We start from the raw sequence: 18,611 nt of genomic DNA, 5'->3' as shown, positions 1-18,611 counted from the left end.
GACATGATGTTAGCTTGTAAACTTATGTTGTTGTCTGGGTCTCATGTCTGATCTGATGATAATAACTGTGACAACACAGAGATTAAATAAAGGACGTTGGTGGGACTTCTTATGTTAGAACTATAAATTCAGTTAAGGAGTGAGACGTAAGGTGACAAGGAGAATGAAGAGAATGAGAAAGAAGTAACTGGGAAGAGAAAATGAAAACAAAAATTTGAAATGATCAAATTTGTGTTAACAGATGATGGTGATTTTAAAAATTCAAGTAATTTAAAGGTTTTATCCTATTTGTTGTTGTTTTTTTCATATTCTTCTATTTGCAAGAGGTTATTAATAAAACAGGTTCTCTTTCTGGTTTCTCTTTTTGGACGCACTCTCTACAGCTTATCACATCCAAAATGGCGGAAGTCAGGTACAAAACCTCGACAGAAACAATCAGCAAGAATTTTAGCATCAGTCCAAAATAAAACTGTCCAACTACAGAGTTTTAAAATCCAACTAAACTATGAACAGAGATCTTTTACAAATAGGCTATTGATGAGATGACAGTGGTAACAAAAACGTACACATCCGCGCACACAGACAAAATGGCGGGAGAGCGTTTAACGGTCGACCTCATGAGTCCGTTACCGTGAACTATGGAGCGGCAGATTTGTGCTGGAACTGAGCTGCACACAGCTGATGTTAGCCAGGAAACATTACACACTGCTAACGTTACCTTCACACGGAGCTCCACACGGAGACGATCAGCGTCAGGCACAAACACCAAGTTCAGAAAAGAGGAACTTTGAGCAGGAAGGAAAGAGTCAGAGCGGCGTTTGAGGACACGTTTACAACCACGAACATCAGAATCTGTCTGTGCTGCATTCAAGTGCAAGTTGGAAACTCACTAATCTCTGTCATGTTGTCCAAAGATGATTTATTTCTGCTGGTTTTCTTGTTTGAAACACAAACATGTGTCAGCACTTTGTTGTTCTTCACCCTGCAGCATTTGAATATTTCAGGAGTAAACTGATCATAAATTCATGAAGTCATGACTGAAAGTGCAGACTGAGAGTGGATCACATGATGTTTGAGGTGTGTCATGTGACATGTTCAGTATTGTCACAGATGTCTAGATTGTCCCTGATATCATAACTGCTCAAACACTGATGATTATATTTGAAGAATTATTCCTGATGGCAGCAAAGTTTGAATGGAGCTCTCTGTCTGTGCTGATTTGTCGCCCTCTGGAGGTCAAAGCACAAACTGCATGATGTCACTGTAACCACCACGGTGACAGGAAGTGTTTTTAAATGATGAAATATGTCAGTGATGCTGATAGTGTGTTCATCACAGACGTTCAGGCTTCATGTTGACATGAATCAAAGTTAATGTCATTATGGACCAAGGACAGTACTCTGGGTCTCCTGCAGAACAACTCGAGCTGTGATACCTGAATGAAGAGCCTCTGCTGCTTTAAAGAAGGAGGCTCGAGGCAGCGGTGAGGTGCAGACCAACCAGCTTTTATTCAGCAACTTTAACAGAAGGATCAGAAAAATAAAACTATACAGCACAGTGATGCTGACTGAAGCCACAGCATTAAACTAAACAAGCATTGGATCATTTTTAACAACATCTAATAAATAATGACAACTATTTAATCCTGTATTTCCTACAATAAAGCCTGTTCAGATATTTGTTGCTGATGGAAATGTAAAAGGCTCCCAGGAACCAAAGGACAAAAACAGAGGCAACAGTCACAGCTGCAAAGGATCCCCTAACACATAAACTGGTTCGAAGATATTTTCTAGCTCTGCAGAGGAGCTTGATTGCACGGACAGTAAAAAGTGGATTCAATAACAGCAGCGAGCGCTGAGTGATATAACGGTGCTGCGAGCAGCAGTGCAAAGGCTCACACAGAGACAGCAGCTACACTGTGTGTGGATGTGATCCACAGTCACAGCTGTGGGTTTCAGTCAGTGTGTCTCTAACTTCATGGTCACATTTCAAAGCTTATTGGAGCCAGAAGATGTTCAAGTAAAAGATTTATTGCTGTACTCGTCTACCAGGATAACAGGAGGTTCATAAAGCTGTGTCATACTTCAGCTTTACATCATGCAGTAGTAGTTGTGTCCCTTTGTGTTTATTAGTGTGTTCACACGTCTACTTTAACTTCACTCTGTAATGAAAGGATTCAAATCACTGATAAATACATACATGCTGACTCTGAGTCTCAGTGAAGGAGGAAAGGATGGATGAAGGCAGCCTAGTGTGGGTCATGTGTGTCCAGCAGTCATCCAGGGCCTGGATCCATCTGTAACAGGAAGACAAAGTCCAGCCTGTAATCATCCTATCAGGCACAGCGTTTCCATCCAGCATCCTGACGACGCTAACAACCCGTCAAACGTCTCCTCTGGTCCACAGAAGTCACACTTCCTGTGTCATGTTTACCTTTTTAAGTGTGCTATTCAAGCCTGTGTGACCAACTCTGACTCTCCAGATTCCATCCTGGTCTCTGCTGCAGCTTCTTCTACACGACTGTTTTCTGTATAATAATATCTGCCTTTCCCGTCTCTGTCCCAGTGTGCCTGCCACTCGTCCTTCATCTTTACCTTCATTATACTCTTCACCTCACTTTCACTGTATTTTATAGTCAAACCTGCACGACTTCTTCTTGCTGCACCTTTTTAAACTTATCGTCCTGTTCATTGCATCAACACCGATATTCACAGGGAGCCATAAGAAATCCACTTCTATCCCTCTGTGTTTGATTCTATACAGTAAATGAAGTATATCAAAAACAATATGTTGCCTAGAGTCTGAAGACATATCACCTGTGCTCACTAGCACGCTGCTAGAGTCCCAGCAAACCACATACCTCCATATTAGTGCGTCCTCCGCCCAGTTCAAGCCAGTAACATCACTACCAGCTCCCAGTATAAACTGCCACATCATCTGTAATTCTTTTACTCATCACCAAACTTATTTGTGGGAGAACAAATGCAGCAGCCGTTCTTTTATCTGACAGTGTTGACGCATCAGTAAATATCCTCACATGACCTGAGGACTTTCCCACTATATGAACCTGCTTTTAGTCGCCCCTCCTCCCTCGCCACAAGCTTCCTTTACAACATAACTTATAAAAAGCAACTTTATTGACAATCAGCAATAACAATTACAGTCTAGAAGAAGAATCACATGATCAAGGAGCAGAAGTTTATGGTTTTAATAGCTTTTACGTTTTGGGAAAGTTTTAAAAACATTGTTTGGTTTTCTTTCTAAAGCGTTGAAAGGACGGCTTTGCATCAGAAAAGTAAGATCAGCAAATGAATCCATTAAAGTTCTTTTGCCTTGTTTGCAAAAGAAGCCAAACAACATTTGTGTTACAAAGAGAGACTTCAGAACAGATCAAAGATCACAAACATCAGGCACTGATGGAAACAGCCAAACACAGAAACAGAGGCACCAGCAGGTGAAGGAGGCCTGTTGTAGAAATGACTCTGAGTGCTCAGGTAGAAACGCATGAAGAACCAGTGCGCCTAATATTTGGAAACCAGTCTGTGTTTGAGCGTCCTGGATGAAACACAGATCATGTTGCAGAGCGAGGACGTCGTCTTTCCTCCCGAGTGTGTAACTACAGGACGTGTGCAGAAGGTTTAATCGTCCTCCTGACAGTTACTGATGAACGAGTCCTTCAGGGAGGCTCCAGGATCACTGTGGCTTTTACCAGCTGCTGCTAAACTGAGAGGTGTTGCTGCTTCATGTGTGAAGATGTTTGCATGGCTTTAACAGTGCAGACGTTCCTCATGTGCACCCATTTCATATGTTTTATTTCAGAATCAGAATCAGAATGGGTTTATTGCCAGATGTTGAGGTTTACAACATTAGGAAATTGCTGCGGTGCTTCAGTGCAAACAATAAGAATTAAAGTGCTATGTAGAAAGAAAGATATGTGCATGAGATATACATGAGATATATACATGAGAATAAGAATTATGAGATCTACGTAGAAAGATATATACATGAGTGCAGGTGGTGATCAGTGCCAGACATGAAATGATGCAGTGAACACAGCGTAGGGTCATGTGTAAGTGGCGGGGACAGTCATGTGGTTATTGTTCATGTGTCCAACAGCAGAGGGGAAGAAACTGTTCTTGTGGCGAGAGGTTCTGGTGCGAATGGACCGAAGCCTCCTGCCTGAGGGGAGCAGGTCAAACAGACTGTGTCCAGGGTGAGAAGGGTCAGCTGAGATCCGGGCTGCACGCCGCAGTGTCCTGGAGGTGTACAGGTCCTGCAGAGATGGGAGTCTGCAGCCAATCACCTTCTCAGCAGAGCGCACAACACGCTGCAGTCTCTGTTTGTCCCTGATAGTGGCTCCAGCGTACCACACGGTGATGGAGGAGGTGAGGATGGACTCGATGATTGCAGTGTAGAATTGCATCATCGTCCGTGTTGGCAGGTTGAATTTCTTCAGCTGCCTCAGGAAGTACATCCTCTGCTGGGCTTTCTTGATGACGGAGGTGATGGTGGGCTCCCACTTCAGGTCCTGGGTGATGGTGGTACCCAGGAAGCGGAATGAGTCCACAGAGGTGATGGGGGTGTCAGTCAGGATGATGGGGGGGAGTGGGGCTGTGTGCTTCCTGAAGTCCACAATAATCTCCACTGTCTTCTGGGCGTTCAGCACCAGGTTGTTGTGGCTGCACCAGGACACCAGACGTTCAACCTCCCTCCTGTAGGCAGACTCATCCCCGTCAGAGATGAGCCCAATGACGGTGGTGTCATCTGCAAACTTGATTAGCTTGACAGACTGGTGGGTGGAGGTGCAGCAGTTGGTGTACAGGGAGAAGAGCAGAGGAGAAAGAACACAGCCCTGAGGGGAGCCGGTGCTGATGGTCCGGGAGTCCGAGACATTCTTCCCCAGCCTCACGTGCTGCTTCCTGTCTGTCAGGAAGTCAGTGATCCACCGGCAGATGGGATCAGGCACATTCATCTGGGAAAGCTTGCCTCGGAGATGGTCTGGAAGGATGGTGTTGAAGGCAGAGCTGAAGTCCACAAACAGGATCCTGGCGTAGGTTCCTGGGGAGTCCAGATGCTGCAGGATGAAGTGTAGGGCCATGTTGATGGCGTCGTCTACAGACCTGTTGGCTCTATATGCAAACTGCAGGGGGTCCAGGAGGGGGGCCGTGAGGGTCTTGAGATGGGAGAGAACTAGGCGCTCAAATGACTTCATGACCACAGATGTCAGAGCCACGGGTCTGTAGTCATTTAGTCCAGTGATCCTAGGTTTCTTGGGGACAGGGATTATGGTAGAGGACTTGAAGCAGGCAGGCACATGACATGCCTGCAGTGAGGAGTTGAAGATGCCAGAAAACACTGGGGCCAGCTCGTTTGCACAGTGTCTGAGGGTGGCAGGAGACACACCGTCTGGGCCGGGAGCTTTCCGAGCATTCAGACTCCTAAACTGCTTCCTCACATCTGCTTCATGAGTATGAAGAGTTGTGGTGGGAGGAGGTGGTGTGAAATCCTCCTTTGTGTGGGGTGAGGAGGGGGGTGTTGTAGGTGAAGTGTTTGAAGGTGGTGATGGCTCTATGGAGGGGGGAGAGGTGGGGGAATTAGTGTCCAAAGTGTCTCTATTGTTGGGGCCGTTGGAGGTGTGAAGGCTGCCTGATGGCTCGTCAAAACGGCAGTAAAAGTCGTTAAGGGTGTTGGCCAAGAGCAAGTCGTCAGTGGAGTGGGGGGTTTTAGGCTTGTAGTTTGTGATATTCCTAAAACCTTTCCACACAGAGGCCGAGTCATTCTCTGAGATCTGCTGCTGCATCTTCTCAGAGTGCTGATGTTTAGCAATGTCCACTTCTTTAGTGAACCTGTACTTGGCCTCTCTGTAGCAGTCCCTGTCTCCGCTTCTGAACGCCTTACTCTTTTCCAGCCACAGCTTTTTGAGTTTAGGGGTAAACCAGGGTTTGTCATTGTTATAACTCACCCTGGTGCGTGATGGCACAATGCTGTCCTCACAGAAGTGGATATAGGAGGTGACAGTGTCCGTAAACTCGTCCAAGCTGTTAGAAGCAGCCTTCAATGTGTCCCAGTCTGTGGTCTCCAAACACGTGCGAAGCTCCTCCACAGCCTCGTTGCTCCACAGTTTTTTAGTCCTCACGACAGGTTTGGAGAGCTTCAGCCTCTGTCTGTACGCGGGGATTAGGTGGATCATGACGTGATCAGAAAGTCCGAGTGAAGCGCGCGGCACCGCGCGATAGGCCCCGCTGATCGTGCTGTAACAGTGGTCTAATGTCCTCTCCTCTCTGGTCGGGCATTTAATATACTGCTTGTATTTCGGAAGCTCATGGCTCAGATTGGCTTTGTTAAAGTCCCCAAGAGCAATGATGAGAGAGTCCGGGTATGTCCGCTCCATGTGGAGAATCTGCTCCGCGAGTGCGCACTGAGCTGCCTGCGCATCCGCATCTGGCGGGATGTAAACAGCGGCCAGGATGAATGAAGCAAACTCCCGCGGAGAATAAAACGGTTTGCAGTGAATAAAAAGATATTCCAGAGAGGGAGAGCAGTGCTGAGCAATCACTGTTACATCTGTGCACCAGCCTCTATTAATGTAGAAGCAGACACCTCCGCCTTTGGTTTTACCGGAGAGAGCGGCCTGCCGGTCCGCGCGCAGCAGATGAAAGCCCTCCAGCTTGAGCGCGCAGTCCGGGATGTCCTCACTGAGCCACGACTCCGTAAAACATAAGACACAGGAGGAGGCAAAGTCTCTGTTCATGCTTCTCATCAGGGCCAGTTCGTCTATCTTATTCCAGAGTGAGCGTACATTAGAAAGGAAGATCCCAGGAAGGGCCGTTCTCAGTCCGCGTTTCCTCAAACGCACGAGTACGCCGGCTCGCTTACCTCTCTTTCGACGTCTCACTTTCCTGATCAGAGTCAGCAGTAAATCTGCCGCAGATGCGACAAATATTGGAAATAAATCCACAGGCGTTGTAGTCCTGCAGTTAAGGAGCTCTTCTCTGGTGTAAGAATATCCAGAGGAGTGCCCAGACACAGAAGAAATGCACAAAAACAAGACAAAAGTAACGCACTGAAGCACCAGGGCATCCATACGCGGCGCCATCTTGGTAATCTGTGTGATGTTTAGTAACATCTGCTTCCCTCCTTCAGGCAGACGATAAAGTGAGCTCAGCCTTAAACATGTGGAGAGAACGTTTGACCGACAGTCCTGGGACGACTGCAGAACAATGGTTTGTTTTTAATGATAAAGTTTCATAATGGAAATAAATGCTGAGCCTGTTTCATGATGTTGGCCCTGCAGCATCAGGCAGGATTAATACTGTAACAAACGTGTGTCACAGTTATAATGACTTTAAATGAAGACTTGGGTTGGATGGAGATGTCAGCTGGATTTGTGCTGACTGTCACTTTAAATGTTTTCAGTTCTGTTCAGCTTCTAAATCTACTTTTGTATAATGTTTGCTGAGTTTTGCACTTCATGACGCTTTTAAGAAGAGCCAATAAATCCTGACTTTACACAAAAATAAAGGTTTAATGTGTTTAGTGTGACAGTGGAGGAGAGCGCACATAATAAGAGTCATTAACAGAATGGTGACAATTATAATCTGTCTCATTTTAGGAGCAGCTCACAGGCACAACAGACTACAGAGCAACCAAAGCACCAGTTAAACGTCCATGTGACCGGCTTACAGCCAATGAACAATCAGTCCCCACTGTCCCCACCAACATCACTGTACTGGAAAGACTGTGCTGCCATGGTCAGAGATGAACTGGTACTAAAATGTAAGGCAGCTGATGTGTGTGGCCTTAGCAGCACAAATGCATCACGGCTGCAACGCTGCAGTGTGTTTAAACATTTGAACATTTCTGTGGCTTCAAACCAGCAGCTCCTCTGTACTCAGTCGTGTTTGTGTGTCTGTCAAAGTGATTGTTGTCTTTAAAAAGCCTTTTGTGTTTGAGTTTTGTGAGCCGAGCTTCTCTGTAGTCTAAGCTGAGTCGATATATTTGATTCCATGTTTGGTGTGATTTTCAAAGTCAGCAGCAGCAAACGCTGAACAAGCAAAGTTTGGGCCCATCAGAGACAGCAGTGGACCTGCTGACCTGTAGGTGTTGGAGGTGTTTGTGTGCAGCTGTGGGTCAGTCAGCTTTGTTTCACTTATCCATGACAGAGCGCTGTTAGCTGTGAGTTAGCATCCACTGAGCTGTTTCATCTACTCTGTCACTGCCAGCAAGCAGAGCCCAGGGTTGGCTTCATAAGCTGGACGTGGCCTTGCTCAAGGGCACTTTAGCAGCACGTTCCCAGCAGTAACAGAGGGATTCAAACTGGTGACCCTGGAGTAGGAATCACCCAGAAAAGTCACCTTATGCCAGAAGTTTTAGTGAGACGGGAACAACATTACAGCTCTGATGTCATTGACCTGTGCAGTGAGGACATATTGAACTGTGAGGACACAGCTTATAGGTTCAACACTGACCCTGGGTCAGCATGTGCAGGTGACATGGTGTTGGTGTCACCACTACAGACAGCTCAGGTTCAACTGGTTCTTCTTTGATTTGCTTCTATAGCACAAAGGTTGACAGCAGTCTGGTCCAGTTAGCATCTGAATCCATAAACGTGTGAGCTCGGCCTCCAGAGGACGTCAGCATCATGGGGATAATGTCTACAGCAGGAAAACACAGGGACAGTTGGGTTTGCTGCACATCTGGAACACACAGTTAGCTCAGATATGTTCATGTCGCTAACACCAATACAGTGACTGAGTGCTCTATAGCAGCTAATGCTAACAACTGTAACACTGCTGTTTGTCATGGTTTTCAGACCAAATGATAACAAAAAGTTGGGAAAAGTGAAATATTGGAACATGAAATCATAAATTATTACATTTAAACAACAATAATACAGCTAAATTTCCCCTGTTGGCTCATAAGCTGCTCACCTGGATGCTACATCAGTGCAGTCCTCTCTGAACATTAGATAATCAACACACACACACTTATTGTTGAGAGGCTGACTTCACTAAACTCACAGAAACTGTTAAGAAGCTCCTCAAATGATGACTTTGGAGTTTTGTGTTACTGTCAGTGTATAAAAGCTAGAAAAGGAAGAAAAGCAGGAGAAATGATCAAAGTGCTGCTGTGTGCAGGACGAACTACAACATGTTAGTGAGAAACACAAACAGGGTGTGAAACACACTCCAGAGGGAACGCTGTGTGCAGGCTGTCTGTGACTTCCTGTGTCTCTGCCACAGACTGGGACAGACACCAGTGAAACCAGTCACTGTGGTCATGTGCTTGTAGCCAGCAGCCTGTGATGTGAGGCTGCTTGAGTCAGTCGTCTGCTTCCACCATGTAAACCTTGGTGTCTCCTACATGCACAGATGTTTCCTGCAGACTGTGCTCCTCCAGCTGTCACACAGATGTTGAATCAGCAACATCTGTGTCACGTCCTCCCTGGTCCCACAGATAACAGGCTGCATACAAGAGGCTCACCTCTGCTACCTGCTGCTCCACTCCCCATCGCTGTTTTGGCCACGCCTCCCGTTGGTCAGCAGGTAAAGGTGAAGCCTGGGACATGGAAGCCTTTACAGCAGAGCTTCATGGGCCTGTCCAGCAGCAGGCTGAGGAGAGAAAGGTGACAGAGTTCGCTGTTACAAACAGTTTCTCAGCTTTGATCTAAAAGAGCTTCTTTCCTGTTAAAGCAGCTGAGAGTGAGCACATGTTCTCCCCCTGAGGTTCTCATGACAGAGGAAGAACTCACAGCTGAGGAGGACCAGGATCTCCATCCACTCACAGTCCCTGCAAACAAAACCACCATTTGAACTTTAACATCTGTTGTCAGTTCTTGTATCACTCAGCACATCTCAGCTGTTCCTCTGAGTTTCTTCTGAAAGTCTTCCTGTGATTGGCTGTTCACAGACACATGACTACATGAATCAGCTCCACATGTTCTCAGCAGCAACATCTGGGCAGCTGTGACAGGTTAAAGACAACATGTTTCTAAGTGCAATTAGAAGAAGAAGCCAGTAAAGACGCGTCTGTGATGCAAAGCAACAGAAGAGCAACGTGAGCCACAGTAAGTGATGGAGGATGAACTGGTCCTGTCTCTGTTGGTGGGCTCGTATACTGGCAGGAAGGAAGCTTCTCTGGGATTTCTCCCTCAGCACCAGTGAAGCCTCTGTTTCTGTCACTATTGTCTCTTTGAACTGTGATTATTTTGTGCTTTCACAGCATTTTCCTGTTTCCTGGTGTTTTAGAAGCAGCCGTGTGTGTGAGCTCTCAGGGCCACCGTCCATCCTGTATACTTGTTGTTTGTAGTGTCACCAGTGCAGTGATGACCACAGGGTGGCGCTGTGCTGCATCACAGGCAGCCTGAGCTGGGCCTGTTCCATATAACATATATATCAGATGATGATATGAAAGAGTTTGTTTCATGGTGTAAAATATGTTACATGGTTGTGATGCTCACTGTAGTGTCTGTATTAAAGTTCTCTCTTTCTCTTATATTTAATATAACCACACTACGGACGCTCGTTAGCAACAACGCCGGTAAAACCATCGCGTGGCTCCGCTGTCCGCTTCTTTATTTTCCACATAAACCTTTCACAATAAAGCTCAAGATCCTATTGAGACTTAAAACGAATCACATGAAAGAGCATGCAGAGAGTTTAGGGATGAAAAGCCAAAAAGAGCCGTCAGGGGCTAAAACATGAATGTTACAACAGGCTTTTCCCCGCAGCACGCCGTGTGATAAATACTCACAAAGACTCACAAACGTGTCGTTTCATGCGTCGGTCAAACACTCGACGCCCAGCTGGAAACACTTCAGGGAAGTTCATCTGCCCGAGATTCAGAAAATCGCCATAAACGCTCCATATTCACCTTTACATGGAATATAAAGGGAAAAGAAGAAACACAGTGCTGTGTCAGCGTTAGACATATAGATATATCCTTGCTTTTAATACATTTGAAGGTGGGTGGGAGAGGTGCTTCTCCGCGTAGTCTACGGTCTCTTTGGGATCGGTAAAGCTTTTCCTCACATCACCATGGGTCACTAACAGCTTTGCAGGGTATAGCAGTCTGTACCTGACGCCGGTCATCCCACGTAGTCTTCCTCTCATATTTGCAAATGCGGCTCTGCGTTTCCAACAGAGGGAGGGAAATCTGGGAGGATGTTTATTTTAAAAACCCTTATACATCAGGTTCTTGTTCTCTGCAGCTTTCAGCAGAATTTCCTCACCAATGTGGTAGTAGTGCAATCTCAAGATGATGGGCCGAGGAAGATGACTTTGTTTGGGACGCTGGCGATTCACTCTATGTGCTCGATCGATGAGTGGCTTCTCCTCGAGAGATAGCGCCTCCGCCAACAGGTGTGAACCAACTCAGTCATCTTGGGTCCCTCTGTGCCTTCTGGTATTCCTGCAGTTCTTAAATTATTCCTCCTGGAGTGCCTCAAGAGCTCCACATCTCTCATCTAACTTCTTTACCTCCGCAGACAAACGCTCCACAGTGGCCTGGAGAGTGGCGATGGTGTCAGAGTGGTTCGAGGCACAGTCCTGCAGTTCAGTCAAAGTGTTATCATGCCTGGCCACGTCGCTTTTTATGTCCGAAATTGAGGGCTGGATGCTCTGGTTCAAGGATGATATGTCGCCTCCTATGGTGGTAGAAATCTCTAATATGCAAGTGTCCAGTGCTAGTTAGTTAGTTCTAGTTCTAGTGGTTAGTGGGGCTTTATTTGATGATTCTAGTGTGTGTTACATTGTTGTCATATTGTTGAGTCGCAGAGCTGTACAGTGTTACAGTTTCTGTAGAGTCTGGTATAAGGAACTCAGATCCCTCTGTGAATAATGTTCACTGAAACTGATCTGTAGTTAATGAACTAGTCAGGATTTACACTAGAGAATGTTTCTGCCATTACATGGCCTGTATTTGTAGAGCGCTTTACTCGTCCCTAAGGACCCCAAAGTGCTTTTTTGCCCAAGGACACAACGACCGAGACTGTCCAAGCTGGGGCTCGAACCGGCAACCTTCCAATTACAAGACGAGCTGCCAACTCTTGAGCCACGATCGGCCCACATATTGTTGTCTTTTGTTGCAGACACCAAGTGTTGAGATCCTGTCTCAACCTCCTACATTCTTCCAGCAGGTTACACATTATTTTTTGTATTTGGAATCAAATATATGTGTCAGTTGGGCCTAGTGCAGGGGTCAGCAACCTTTAACACCCAAAGAGCCTTTTGGACCCGGTTTCCACGCAAAGGGTCAGGGTTCGGGAAAACACTGGGAGCCGCAAATACTTTGTGACATCTAAAATGAAGATAACACTGTGTATATTGTTTTTACCTTTATGCTTTGTGTGAACAACTACAGTGTGTTGCTTATGAAATCCATGAAGTGCTACAGAGAAAATTACATTTGATTTATGTAATGAACACATTTTGAGCTCTTAAAGAAATATAACAAAGGAAAGCTGAACTACAATGATCCATGTAGCAAACACAAACTGTTATATCGCCTTTGGGCTTTTGGAGCCTTGACCTGACTTTTAAAAAAAGCGCGTTCATGCAAACATCGTCGGGTCTGCCGTGATATGTTTACAACGGGACTTCTGCTCCTGAACCTCTGCGCACAGCGTCTGCAGGTCGGGGCTGTACGAAGTCACTTTATCTCTACAGGACTGTAAGCTGTCGTCTGTGAGGCGTGAGCGTGTTTGTTTGAACACAGTTCACGGTGGAGAACAGCTGCTGACATAATGTGGATCCGAAGATCCATAACTGGCCTACCTGGGGCTGAAAGTCTCCATAAATGCAGGCGTTTCGGCGGCTACACCGGCTTCCACGAGTGTGACGCTTATTTTGAGAAAATAATAGAATATAAATGTATTTTTATATTTCAATATCACAATAATCTTCCAATGTAGAACTACAAGTTAAAAAAGAACTAACATAAATCAAATCCACTTCAGCTAAATACTTCTCATTTATTTCCATCTTACATGCTGTGACTGCAGCCATTCCCACATCTCTGTGAATGGGACTCATGGACATGGATCAGTGGTTGTTGATCAATGGTCCTGAGAATCTGCATAATTAAGATGAAGGAACGGAGCTCCCAGCCCATCGTTCCTGCAGCTGCTTTCAGTCTTTATGCAAATGTCCTGTTTGTAAGACTGAAACCTGCAGCTGAGACTGAAGACGTCACCTGATGATGACGACACGTTTCTCCCACAAAACGCTGCGTCCAGATGAACAGAAGCAACAGACTCACTTTCCTGGATGATTGAGATGCATCAAGACTTCATTGTGTGTTACTTCTCATTCAGCACAGACACATTATTCCTGTTAGGTCATGTCAGCTGTCACTCAGTACAAGCACAACTGTGAACAACACAAACTTCTCTTCAATGTGTCACAGAAACACTAAGTGTGAGAGCCTGTATGACACACAGGACAGACTGTAAGCTCTGCTGGCTGCACAGCACTTTGTAGCAGTTTTCCAACATGTCCTCCACCCGTGATGTCAGTGGTGGGACCCCAGTCACAGCACTCAGCACCACCTCCTTTAAATGGATTTTATAGCAGTTCCTCCCGTTATTCGGTGCAACGCTTCTTAAATGTGTTTTTGCAGGATAAAACACAGCAGGTGGTGTAGAGAGGACGTCAGCTGACGGAGCAGAGGGAGGCAGACTGTGGATAAATGACAGAGTGAGAGGAGAGCAACCATGACAGAAGCACAGGTGTGGCAGATAGAAGTGGCTTTATAGACACTTATTGTCAGTCCTCGTGCATGCTGTGGAAATAAGTGTCTGTGTCATGAGGTGACATGTGAGCTTATCTTTGGTCAATAAAGCTGAACGACCAGTTTTCACTTTGCTTGTTACGCTTGTTTAGTGACGTCTGGGTTTCTGTGGAGCCCGAATTTTGATGAGTTCTGGTGAAATCATCTGAGATCATCTGAGCATCGGTGAAGAGTCAGCAGAGAAAGTGTGGGACAGAAGTTTGCTTTGGACACATGGACTGAAATCAAAAAGTAACAAACAGGATTTCCAATGGACAGTATGGAGAAGTGAAAGTACACAAAGGCTGTGCTGGAACACGTGTGTTACACTTTTTGACAGCTGAGAACAAAACACAATATTTTGCATCATCTCTGCAGTGTCTCTTCTTTCCTCTGCTGTTGTGCTTTTAGCTCCAAACTGTTTCAAATGGTTTGTCAGCAAGCTGACCTCTGACCTCTGCAGTACTAACTCCTGACCCGTACAAAGAGCGGGCGTTTCTGACCTTTGACCTGCAGCTGTATGTCTCTCAGTCTCAGTTCTTCTCTCCGTCACTGATGGAGCAGGTGTAGTTGCTGCTGACAGTCAGTCGTTTGTTTTCTCAGAGTGAGGCTGAAGTCTGAACTGTTCAGAGCATCAGGTCTCATCAACGTGCGCTGCTGTAACGCCGCTTTGTCCTCTGAGATCACCAGGTATGAAACCTGAGTGCTGACAGAGCAGCATGTTCCCCCTCATTCACCTCCACCACCACAGCCAAGGCATGCTGGGAAACTGAGGACACACAGACGGAGAACTGAAGTGTCTGCTGTGTGTTCATCTCAGAGTCCTCACAGGTGACACATTAGCTCCAGAACACCAAGCCAGGTGTTTGAAGCCTGACAGGGATTCTTCCCATCCAGAGGGAGGATTTAGCTGCACAACAATGAACATTAGTGTGTAGTTTAGAAACACAGACTGTGCCTGCACTGCATCTAGTGAAGAAAAGTGTTACTGCCAGAGAACCAGGCTCCTTTAAAGCAGCTGATATTAAGGTTGAAAAATCAACAATAAGCTGATGTAATCAACGTTTCACAAAATGGTCAGCAGCTAAAATCTGGAGCCGTTCTTTGGTGGTAATTAACAGTTTGTTCTTGTTAGCTAATTATGTAATTAAAGGTAGCAGCAGAAACCTTGTGTTGAAAGCCCATTCACTCACACATTCACACAGTATGTGTGTGTCTGTGTTACACTGTGGACATCCCTTCTGTTGGAGCGCCATCTTGTGGCAGGTTTAAGAAATGTTCTTCTTGTAAATCCAAACTGATGCACCTCCATAGCAGACTGTGGAGGCTTTCAGTGACATGAAGACTTGATTTATACTGTCATATTCTCCTGTTACACAAAGCACAGCACGCTGAACATGGATGAACTGAAACTCCCAGCATCTGACTGAGGAAAAGCACAAATCATTCTCACACTGACTCCTGCTTGATTTTAGATTTGCTTTCAAATCCTCACACTTTCATATGAAGCACTAAATGGGCTCCAGACTGTTTATCTCAGCTTCCTGTCAAACACACTGCTGCTCACACCGAGGCTCAGTTTACTCCTCCAGCCTGGCTTAACCTGCTGTCTGTTAAAAACAGTCCCACACTCCTCTGTTTAATCCTTCTGATCAGACTCTTTGATTTTGTATTGTTTTTACCTGAAGTTGTGTTTTTGACATGGTTCTGTCTGTGAAATAAAGCTCACACACACACTGCTACAGTCCTTCATACACTTAGAAACGAAGCTGCTCCTTTCCTCAGTGCTGACACATAAAGAAGAGTTGGTTTTATATCCAACACGTCTCTGTTCCAGAAAACAGCTTCAGCAGCCTCTGAGTCTGAACTTGGAGTTGGTTATAAGCCACAGGCCTGTGTGCACAGCAATGAGGAAATATAATGCAGTAAGTGAAACATGGATGTGTGGAACAGATTATCCCAAAGGTTGATTCTGTTCATCTGGACGTTGTCAGTGAAACATTTGGTCTCTCGGTCAGGTGACTCCTTTAGTCTCAGCTGACTGCAGCTTTCCAAACCTTTGTCACTGGATCACTCACTTCATCTCCAACGTGTCCCTGACACAGACAGCTGGAGCCGTTACAGCAAAATCATTGATCATCGTTTTTAGAACATTAGCTGGTGTTGGTGGGCAGGCTAGCAGTGCTAATTGTTAGCACTAGTTCTGCTGCTCTCCCTTTGTCTCTGTTATTGTTGGTCTTTAGTGAACAATAGAAAGTGTCTTCATGAGACTGTTGCCTAATGTTCAAATGTAGATAACACCACCTGCACCAACCTGTTACACAGCACAACCCTCTGGTGTAGCTTTGGCTGGAGCACATATTGGCAGCTCCAGTGACATCACCACTCCATGGTGACATCATCTCTACAGACTGTGGCTGTTACATATCCTCACCTGGTAATAATAAGACTGTCCTCAGCCGCACACAGCTCCAAAATGAACAAACTGAAGTAAATACAAATTAGAGTTACGATAGATTGAAATCTTGTAATCAGAGCTAATTCTTAGTGAAACTCTCACAACATCATATCCTGATCCTGGGTTAGTGTCTCGGTCTCAGATCACAACATCAGCACAGGCTTGGCTTGGGTGAGGTATTGAGTGGTTCTTGTCCATGACAGCTGCAGGTACAGTGCCATCAGCCATGCTGCACCACATGTCTGCCCAGGAACATTAGTGTGGCTGAGTCTCATGTAAACATTGTGCTAAAGTGGTGGGAAAGTGGCTGCAAGCTGGCTGCACTGTGTCCAATACTCTCAGTATGATACCCACAAACCTCTGAGTGTCACAGAGTGGGCCTGTGCTCAGCTCACTGTGCCCCATTCAATTCTACTTGCATAGTTTTACAAGTAAAATTAAAAGTTGCTCAATGATAAGTTATTGTAGTAACAACTAAGTCCATGGTCATTATTTGTTAATAGTAGCTTAAAGCTTCTGCACCAATCATGGAGCACCAGGTTTAGAGCATGTGGATCTACAAAAGTAAGTCCCAGTAAGATGGGCTGAGCCTTACATACTAGAAGAAACATGTCATTCCCAGCAGATGAAGCGCCCTTTAAAGCAGGATCTCACTTTAAACCTAAAGAACTTGCTATGAGCATGCAGTGCATTCATGGTTATTATTCATACGATTGTGGGGAGCTAATAAAGTGCAACTATCACATTACATTTTATTATTAAATTGTTGTTAACAATCCCTTCACTTCTGCTTATCTAATTCATGGTTGCAGGATGGCTGACAGCTTCCATTAGGCAGGAGGTAATGTCCATTCTGGCCACAGTGCAACCCACAATGTGTAACTGACACTATTATATTGCATTATGTCACATTGTTACATCTTTTTAATAAATGATGACAGTCAGCTGAATTTGCTGCCCCCTTGGTGGAGGACATCAGCAGCTGCTGCTGCTCCATCACAAACACCACAGAAGAAGAACACTGGATCAGATTATCTGGACGTGTTTGACAGGGACAGTGTTCATGTTCATGGACATCAGGACAAAAACAGACGATGGAAACCTGCCAGATTTGAGCTAAACTGCTCGTTTCCATGTGTAGTCCCTGGGAGGTCACATGACCAACAAAGACACACAAGCTGTGTCCCAAAACGTCGGCTGCATCCTCCGGAGGCCGAAGACGTCACAGCCAGGCGATGAAGGCTGTCCCGATTCCTCGACTCCTTCAAATGCGTCCTTCATTCCCCCGAGTTTGAAGGATGGGTCGGGTGTGTCCTTCATGGCCCACCATATCCCAGAATTCCCAGCCAAATTTCAGCTGCCAACAATGGCGGCCGCTACTAAGTTTTAAAATTTAACGAGGGAGCACTACTTACTTACAATGAATTCCTTACACTATATAATTTTCCCGTCAGTGTTGGGGAATTCTCAATGGTGCTTGGTGCCATACCCTCAGGGACTTTAATGTTATATAAAAACACTGACAGCTCAATATCTGCCTCAGTCACTCTCCCTGATCCAGCTGAGTCAGCAGTGGGAAAAATCTGCTTTTCACAGGAACTTGGTAACAGCAATAAGAGAATACGTAGTTTATTCCAAGAAGATATCATGTCTCTCCCATATATAGAATATCTTACTGGAACCGACATGTTCCAGATATCACCTGGAAGACAGTCTGGATGATCCCATAAAGATCTAATTGTGAACAAGGTGAAGGAAATCTCATATAAAATTCTTCATAAATGTGACCCAGCCAGTCACTATATGGTAACATTTAAAAGAGACATAAATACTAATTGAACTTTCTGTGGGGATCATCCAGAAACTGTGGCACATCTCTTTTGGTTCCTCTACACAGAGATTCTGGAAGAATTTAGCAGTTTTGTTATTGTCCATATTTTAAGGGAGTTTTCTTTACGATGGGAAAATGTTTTATTCTTTTTCTTTAAGTTCCCCAGGAAGAATGATAAATGTTTTTTTATAAAATATTTGTTAATACTTTTAGCTATTTTATATCCATAAATGTAAGTTTATTAATAAAACACCATATTTCTGCCTTTTTATAAGGATATGAATTGTACATACAATCAATTTCAGACTCAACCAACAAAAAGCCTCTCAGAACAATATTTATATGTTGAATTTTTTCGCCTACTCATATCATCATTTTTTTACTCCTGGTTCTGTATGTTCATGTTCTGTTCTTTTGTAAACTTCATCTGTTTGTATGTTGTATACTCATTGTGTTTCAATAAAGTTCGATTTAAAAAAAGGTACGTTCTAAACGAAGCTTCAGACGTCACTGATCACGTGACTCTGGCCAAACGAATCAAGCCTCGACACGGTG

The sequence above is a fragment of the Rhamphochromis sp. 'chilingali' genome (assembly GCF_963969265.1).
Source record: "Rhamphochromis sp. 'chilingali' genome assembly, chromosome: 1".
NCBI classification, from domain to species: domain Eukaryota; kingdom Metazoa; phylum Chordata; class Actinopteri; order Cichliformes; family Cichlidae; genus Rhamphochromis; species Rhamphochromis sp. 'chilingali'.
The sequence above is the reverse complement of the archived record's forward strand: the minus strand, read 5'-3'. Positions refer to the sequence as shown.